Genomic DNA, 9530 nt, shown 5'->3' with positions numbered 1-9530 from the left:
TTATTGAGGCACTATTCGCAATAGCAAAGACTTGGAATCAACCGAAATGTCCATCAGTGACAGACTGGATTAAGAAAATGTGGCACATATCCACCATGGAATACTATGCAGCCATAAAAAAGGATGAGTTTGTGTCCTTTGTAGGGACATGGATGCAGCTGGAAACCATCATTCTTAGCAAACTATCACAAGAACAGAAAACCAAATACCGCATGTTCTCACTCATAGGTGGGAACTGAACAATGAGATCACTTGTACTCGGGAAGGGGAACATCACACACTGGGGCGTATCATGGGGAGGTGGGAGGAGGGAGGGATTGCACTGGGAGTCATACCTGATGTAAATGACGAGTTGATGGGAGCTGACGAGTTGTTGGATGCAGCACACCAACATGGCACAAGTATACATATGTAGCAAACCTGCACGTTATGCACATGTACCGTAGAACTTAAAGTATAATAATAAAAAAATGATAAAAGAATATAAAAATTCTTATACACTGCTGGTTGGAATGTAAATTAGTTCAACCAGTGTGGAAAGCAATTTAGTAATTTCTCAAACAACTTAAAACCATTCTGCTATTCTACTCAGTAATGCTATTACGGAGTATACAAATAATCCTACCGTATATACAAATCCTATTCCCGGTGTACAAGTAATTCTACCATAAAGGCATGTGCATTTGTATGTTCATCATAGCACTATTCAGAATAAAAGTGCAGAATCATCCTAGATGCCCATCAAGGATGAACTGGTTTTAAAAATGTGGGACACATATATCATAAAGTATAACGCAACCAGAAAAAAACCAGAATTATTTCGTGTGTAGCAACTTGAATGCAGCTGGACGCCATTATCCTAAGCAAATTAATGGAGGAACAGAAAACAAAATACTAGTGTTCTCACTTATAACTGGGAACTAAACATTAAATACACATGGACACAAGAAAGGGAACAATAGACACCAGGGCATTTTAGAGGGTGAATGGTGGGAGGAGGGTAAGAATTAAAAAATATATTGGATACTATGCTCACTACCAGGGTGAAGAAATCATTTTTTTCATCAAACCCAAATGACATACAATTTACTCATGTAACAAACCTACACATGTACCCTCTGGACCTAGAATAAACGTTGATAGGAGAAGTTTAAGGGCAAGACAGCCAACTAGATGCTGCCAGGTGGGCCAGCCCCCACTGAAAAACCAAGACAACTGGTGTGTTCCTAACAGATCTTCGTATGGAAGGCACTGAGTTTCGACAGAGGGAAGTTACAGAAACTGGGAAGAAGGAGAAATCTGGGAACCTTGAATGGGGCTACCACCACCGGGACTCATTCCTGGTCCACCAATGGTTCCAGGGAAATGGGTGAACTTAACTGGCAAAGAGCAACCCACTCTCACCATGGGCCTCTAGAACTCTGGCAGGGGGAGAACCCTCGACCATCATGGGCACTCGAGTTGGCAGGGAGAACTACTTAGAGAAGTGTTAGAAGCAGTAAGCCAGCTGATGTGGAGCCCAGAGGGTTTGGTTCAGGAGCATCTCTAGTAAAGCACGGCCAGGGACAGCCATCCCCCTAGGCTCAACTTTCTTCCATAGGATACTTTAGCTCTGGAGGAACTGTCAAGCCTGAACCCTGAAGGGTGGTCTTGCCCATCAAACAAGTCCAGTCCAACCTGAGCACACCTTGGTGTACTAGCCTCTCCCGGGGTCTGGCCTGGCTGCACCTGCTTGCAGGGCAGCCTTAGGTGTGTTGGGAGTGCACACCACAGTTTCTAAACTGGTGGACTGTGCCTGCCTGACATAGAACTCCAGTTGGGCCACCACAATGGTCGCTCACCTGCTTGCATGCTCCCTGCTTATACTGCAGCTGCCTCCAGGCCCATGGCAACTCGCCACATCTTTTCTCTGGTACGTGTTTGTACAGGCAGATTTTGCTTTCCTTGCTCTGCCAGCACGTGGGAGTGCAGTTTGCCTCCCCTGATCCACAGAGCATCATTGCAGATGGAGCTTTGTTTGGCAAAGAGCCAGCCAGTGCTGTCCTCACCAGTGCCCTGCCCCTGTGCTAACATTGTGCAGAGAACAATAGATCCTCCCCCGCCCTGAGCAACCACTCCTGCTTGTGTGGTACAGAGAATGCACTTAGGTGTATAACTGCCAGTGCTCTGCCACCGAGTCAATGACCACCTTCAGCATGACTGTGCACACAGTGACCAGTAGGGGCACCAGCATCCCCCAGATGCATTGCCTCTGCCAAGGTGATGAACCCCTTCAGGGAGGCAAGCACCCTGGCACCCACTAGTGCTCTGCAGCAGCTGCTTCCAGGACTGCTATTGGCATGTGCGAACCAGGATGGACTCCACTGTCACAACACTACTAAATGTTTTGACTGACACCACTTATTGGAATGTAGTGAGGAACACTCCAGGAGCACCTAGGCCCCTCAGCACAGTGGATTCCTAACCTCAAGATGCCAGAGAGCAAAGTTGGGGCCCAATACAAGACCTGCAGAGTTAGAGCATGCAGCCCAGAAGTAGGAAACTGAGTGCTGGCCTCCTAAAATCTTTCAGAAACAAAATCAGTTGGCTGAATTCAACTTATACCACAGTCAAACACTCAAGGTCATCAAATAGAAGAAAAAAAGATTCAAAGGTCAGCAGTCTGAAGTTAGGTAAGCCCACAAAGATAAGAAACAATCAGTGCAAGTATCCTGAAAACTCAAAAAGACAGAGTGCCTTCTTTCCTCCAAAGGACCACCTAGCCTCTCAAGCAAGTTCTGAATTGGGCTGAGATGGCTGAAATGATAAAAACAGTATTTAGAATTTAGATAGGAATGAAGATGGTTGAACTACAGGAGTATGTGGAAGCCCAATCCAAGGAAGTTAAAAAATCATGATAAAACAATGCAGGAGCTGACAGACAAAATAGCCTGTATGGGAAAAAAACATAACCAACCTGATAGAGCTCACTCATAATTTGGCTCTCTGTTATTGGTGTATAAGAATGCTAGTGATTTTTGCACACTGATTTTGTATCCTGAGACTTTGCTGAAGTTGCTTATCAGCTTAAGGAGACTTTGGATTGAGATGATGGGGTTTTCTAAATATACAATCATGTCATCTGCAAACAGGGACAATATGACTTCCTCTTTTCCTAATTGAATACCCTTTATTTCTTTCTCCTGCCTGTTTGCCCTGGTCAGAATTTCCAACACTATGTTGAATAGGAGTGGTGAGAGAGGGCATCCCTGTCGTGTGCCAGTTTTCAAAGTGAATGCTTTCAGTTTTTGCCCATTCAGTATGATATTGGCTGTGGGTTTGTCATAAATAGCGCTTATTATTTTGAGATACGTCCCATTAATACTTAATTTATTGAGAGTTTTTAGTGCGAAGGGCTGCTGAATTTTGTCAAAGGCCTTTTCTGCATCTATTGAAATAATCGTGTGGTTTTTGTCTTTGGTTCTGTTTATATGCTGGATTACGTTTATTGATTTGCATATGTTGAACCAGCCTTGCATCCCAGGGATGATGCCCACTTGATCATGGTGGATAAGCTTTTTGATGTACTGCTGGATCCGGTTTGGCAGTATTTTATTGACGATTTTTGCATCAATGTTCATCAGGGATATTGGCCAAAATTCCCTTTTTTTTGTTCTCTGCCAAGCTTTGGTATCAGGATGATGCTGGCCTTGTAAAATGAGTTAGGGAAGATTCCCTCTTTTTCTATTGATTGGAATAGTTTCAGAAGGAATGGTACAAGCTCCTCCTTGTACCTCTGGTAGAATTCGGCTGTGAATCCGTCTGATCCTGGATTTTTTTCGGTTGGTCGGCCATTAAATATTGCCTCAATTTCAGAACCTGTTATTGGTCTATTCAGGGATTCAACATTTTCCTGGTTTAGTCTTAGGAGGGTGTATGTTTCCAGGAATTCATAGATCTCTTCTAGATTTTCTAGTTTTTTGCATAGAGGTGTTTATAGTGTTCTCTGATGGTAGTTTGTATTTCTGTGGGATCGGTGGTGATAACCCCTTTATCATTTTTTATTGTATCTGTTTCATTCTTCTCTCTTTTCTTCTTTATTAGTTTTGCTAGCGGTCTATCAATTTTGTTGATCTTTTCAAAAAACCAGCTCCTGGATTCATTGATTTTTTTTGAAGGTTTTGTGTGTGTGTGTGTGTGTGTGTGTGTGTGTGTGTCTATCTCCTTCAGTTCTGCTCTGATCTTAGTTATTTCTTGTCTTCTAGGTTTTGAATGTGTTTGCTCTTGCTTCTCTAGTTCTTTTAATTTTGATGTTAGGGTGTCAATTTTAGATCATTCCCGCTTTCTCTTGTGGGCATTTAGTGCTATAAATTTCCCTCTACACACTGCTTTAAATGTGTCCCAGAGATTCTGGTATGTTGTGTCTTTGTTCTCATTGGTTTCAAAGAGCATCTTTATTTCTGCCTTCATTTCGTTATGTACCCAGTAGTCATTCAGGAGTAGGTTGTTCAGTTTCCATGTAATTGAGTGGTTTTGAGTCAGTTTCTTAATCCTGAGTCCTAGTTTGATTGCACTGTGCTCTGAGAGACAGTTTCTTATAATTTCTGTTCTTGTACATTTGCTGAGGAGTGCTTTACTTCCAACTATGTGGTCAATTTTGGAATAAGTGTGATGTGGTGATTTGAGGTGGAGAGTTCTGTAGATGTCCATTATGTCTGCTTGTTGCAGAGCTGAGTTCAATTCCTGGATATCTTTGTTGACTTTCTGTCTCATTGATTTGTCAAATGTTGATAGTGGGGTGTTAAAGTCTCCCATTATTATTGTGTAGGAGTCTAAGTTTCTTGGATGTCTCTAAGGGCTTGCTTTATGAATCTGGGTGCTCCTGTATTGGGTGCATATATATTTAGGATAGTTAGCTCTTCTTGTTGAATTGATCCCTTTACTACTATGTAATGGCCTCCTTTGTCTCTTTTGATCTTTGTTGATTTAATGTCTGTTTTATCAGAGACTAGGATTGCAACCCCTGCTTTTTTTGTTTGTTTGTTTTCCATTTGTTTGGTAGATCTTCCTCCATCCCTTTATTTTGAGCCTATATGTGTCTCTGCAAGTGAAATGGTTCTCCTGAATACAACACACTGATGGGTCTTGACTGTTTATCCAATTTGCCAGTCTGTGTGTTTTAAATGGAGCATTTAGCCTATTTACATTTAAAGTTAATATTGTTATGTGTGAATTTGATCCTGTCATTATTGATGTTAGCTGGTTATTTTGCTCGTTAGTTCATGCAGTTTCTTCCTAGCATTGATGGTCTTTACAATTTGGCATATTTTTGCAGTGGCTGGTACCGGTTGTTCTTTTCTGTGTTTAGTGCTTCCTTCAGGAGCTCTTGCTGGCCTGGTGGTGACAAAATCTCTCAGCATTTGCTTTTCTGTAAAAGATTTTATTTCTTCTTCATTTATGAAGCTTAGTTTGGCTGGATATGAAATTTTGGGTTGAAAATTCTTTTCTTTAAGAATGTTGAGTATTGGCCCCCATTCTCATCTGGCTTATAGAGTTTCTGCCAAGAGATCCACTGTTAGTCTGATGGGCTTCCCTTTGTGGGTTACCCGACCTTTCTCTCTGGCTTCTCTTAACCTTTTTTCCTTCATTTCAACTTGGTGAATCTGACAATTACGTGTCTTGGAGTTGCTCTTCTCAAGGAGTATCTTTGTGGCATTTTCTGTATTTCTTGAATTTGAATGTTGGCCTGCCTTGCTAGGTTGGGGAAGTACTCCTGCATAATATCCTGAAGAGTGCTTTCCAACTTGGTTCCATTCTTTCCGTCACTTTCAGTTACACCAATCAGACGTAGATTTGGTCTTTTCACATAGTCCCATATTTCTCGGAGGCTTTGATCATTTCTTTTTACTCTTTTTTCCTCTAAATTTCTGTTCTCACTTCATTTCATTCATTTGATCTTCAATCACTGATACCCTTTCTTCCAGTTGATCAAATTGGCTACTGAAGCTTGTGCATCCGTCATGTAGTTCTTGTGCCATAGTTTTCAGCTCCATGAGGTCATTTAAGGACTTCTCTCTACTGGTTATTCTAGTTTGCCAATCTAATCTTTTTTCAAGGCTTTTAGCTTCTTTTCAATGGGTTCAAATATCCTCCTTTAGCTCAGAGAAGTTTGAGCGTCTGAAGACTTCTTCTCCCAACTCATCAAAGTCATTCTCCATCCAGCTTTGTTCCATTGCTGATGAGGATCTGTGTTCCTTTGGAGGAGAAGAGGTGCTCTGATTTTTAGAATTTTCAGCTTTTCTGCTCTGGTTTCTCCCCATCTTTGTGGTTTTATCTACCTTTAGTCTTTGATGATGGTGACGTAAAGATGGGGTTTTGGTGTGGATGATCTTTCTGATTGTTAGTTTTCCTTCTAACAGTCAGGACTCTCAGCTGCAGGTCTGCTGGAGTTTGCTGGAGGTCCACTGCAGACCCTGTATGCCTGGGTATCACCAGCAGAGGCTGCAGAACAGCGAATATTGCAGAACAGCATATGTTGCTGCCTGATCATTCCTCTGGAAGCTTTGTCTCAGAGGGGCACACTACCATGTGAACTGTCAGTTGGTCCCTACTGGGAAGTGTCTCCCAGTTAGGCTACTCAGGGAGCAGAACCCACTTGAGGAGGCAGTCTGTCCATTCTCAGATCTCAAACTCCATGCTGGAAGAACCACTACTCTCTTCAAAGCTGTCAAACAGGAACATTTAAGTCTGCAGAAGTTTCTCCTGCCTTTTGTTCAGCTATGCCCTGACCCCAGAGGTGGAGTCTACAGAGGCTGGCAGGACTCCTTGAGCTATGGTGGGCTCCACCCAGTTGGAGCTTCCTGGCTGTTTTGTTTACCTACTCATGCCTCAGCAATGGTGGATGTCCCTTCCCCAGCCTCACTGCTGCCTTGCAGTTCAGTCTCAGACTGCTGTGCTAGCAATGAGTGAGGCTCCGTGGTCAATGGACCCTCTGAGCCAGGTGTGGGATATAATCTCCTGGTGTGCCATTTGCTAAGACCCTTGGAAAAGTGCACTATTGGTGTGGGAGTGACCCAATTTTCCAGGTGCCTGTGACAGCTTCCCTTGGCTAGGAAAGGGAATTCCCTGACCCCTTGTGCTTCTTGGGTGAGGCGATGCCTTGCCCTGCTTTGGCTGTTGCTCGGTGGGCTGCACCCACTGTCCTGCACCCACTGTCCAACAAGCCCCAGTGAGATGAACTTGGTACCTCAGTTGGAAATGTAGAAATCACCTGTCTTCTGCATCACTCACGCTGGGAGCTGTAGACTGGAGTTGTTCCTATCTGGCCATTTTGGAACCTCCAGTTTTTATATTTTGATGAAAATTGCATTGAATTTGTAGATTGCTTTTGGCAGTATGGTCATTATCACAATATTGATTCCCATCCATGAGCATGGGATGCATTTCTATTTGTTTGTGTCATCTATGATTTCTTTCAGAAATGTTTTATACTTTTCCTTCTAGAGATTTTTCACCTCCTTGGATAATTATATTTCTAGGTACTTCATTTTATTTTTGCAGTTGTTGTAAAAGAGACTGAGTTATTGATTTGATTCTCAGCTTGGTTGTTAGTGTATTGCAGTGTATACACTGACTGTATACACTGATATTTGGATCCTGAGACTTTTCTGAATTGTTTTTATCAGATCTAAGAGCTTTTTCAATGAGTGTTTAGGGTTTTCTACTTACGTATTATGTCATCAGTGAACAGCAATATTTTGACTTCCTCTTTTCCAATTTGGGTGCTTATTTCTTTCTCTTGTTTGGTTGTTCTGGCTAGTACTTCCAGAACTATGTTGAATGGGACAGGTGAAAGTGAGTATCCTTGTCTTGTTTCTGTTCTCAGGGAGAACGCTTTCAACTTTTCCCCATTCAGTATGAGGTTGGCTGTGAATTTGACATATATGGCTTTTATTATTTTGAGGTAGTTTGTTCTTCTACCTTATATATGACTCATATATGGTTCATATACCTCACATATATGGCTTTTATTATTTTGAGGTAGTTTGTTCTTCTACCTTTTGAGGTAGTTTTTTCTCCTTCTATGTTTAGTTTGTTGAGAATTTTTATCATAAAGTTATGCTGAATTTTGTTGAATGCTTTTTCCACATCTATTGAGATGATCATATGTTTTTTGTTTTCCATTCAGTTTATGTGATGTATCACATCAATTGACTTGTATCTGTTAAACCATCCCTGCATCCCTGGGTTAAAACCCACTTGATTATGATGATCATCATGATGATCACCTACCAGGGCAGGTGGTGGGGCAAATCCAGGTGGGGAGTGGGTAAGGCAGGTTTGCACTCTGAGTCTCCCTGTGCAGGGCAAACAGCAGCTCCTGTGGGTTTTGGGGGATGAGAGTGATCCTAATACAACTAAGTTGATGTTCCAGTTGGGAGTGTTGCTGCCTCTGTTGCACAGGAGAGTTTGTGGAAGGCATATAAAGTAGCAGATGGTGGTTAACTCCACACAGTTCCCATGCACTTGGCAAGGCAGACCTACTCCCACTGTTCATCTGGCAGCAGTGAGTGAGTTCCAGTCAGCCTGTAACCAAAACTTAGAATTTCTGGAGTTCATAGGCTTTCGCCACCGATATAACAACCAGGGCTTTCAGGCCATGCTTCTCCCTGTTCGCTGCAAGCCTGGACACCTCTCTCCTGCAACCATGGCTCCTGCACTCACAGTCCACTTTTCATTTTCCCCACCCTGACCAAGGGAGTTCTCTCAACTTGAGGTTATATCATGAAACCCTATTGGGAGCCTTTTAAACCTGTGACCACTGCTTGATCTTTTTGGCTGTGGTCTGTGGAGACCCCTGTGAGGAACGGTAGGGAATCATTGCCCTTGGTTCATGCTGGAATCTGGGAGTACATGCAAGCATCTTCCTGCAACTGCTCTTTTTGTATTTCATGACCCGCCCCACGTCAGCCCCTGTACTAGCTGGGGTTAGGGCCCTGTAAGTTTTAAGGTTTTAAGAGGGTCTATTTTGTTACGAGTATAATCCATGTGCTGAGAAAAATAATGTGTATGCTACTACACCCATTGCATGAAATGTTTTGTAAATATGTTTTAGATTCATTTTTCTGTGATGAATAGATAGTTCTGTAAAGTGCAGATTAAGTCTGATGTTTTTATGTTTCTATTCTGTCTGTAAGGTTTGTCCAATGCTGAAAGTGAGGTGTTGAAGTCTTCAGCTATTATTGTATTGGAGTCTACCTCTCTCTTTAGCTCTAATACTATTGGTTTTATATATTTGGGGCTCCAGTGTTGGGTACAGATATATTTAAAATTGTTATATCTTCTTGTTGAGCTAACCCCTTTATATAGTGTTCTTCTTTTTATCTTCTTGTAGTTTTTGTCTTGAAATATATCTTTTTCTGATATAAACATAGTGACTTCTGCTCTTTATTTTGGTTTCCATTGGCATGGAATAGTTTTTCCCATCTCTTTATTTTCAGTGTATTTGTGTCTTTATAGGTGAAGGGAGTTTCTTGTAGGCAACTGATCAA

The sequence above is a fragment of the Chlorocebus sabaeus genome, chromosome X, assembly GCF_047675955.1.
Source record: "Chlorocebus sabaeus isolate Y175 chromosome X, mChlSab1.0.hap1, whole genome shotgun sequence".
Classification (NCBI taxonomy): Eukaryota; Metazoa; Chordata; class Mammalia; order Primates; family Cercopithecidae; genus Chlorocebus; species Chlorocebus sabaeus.
This window is presented reverse-complemented; position numbering follows the sequence as displayed.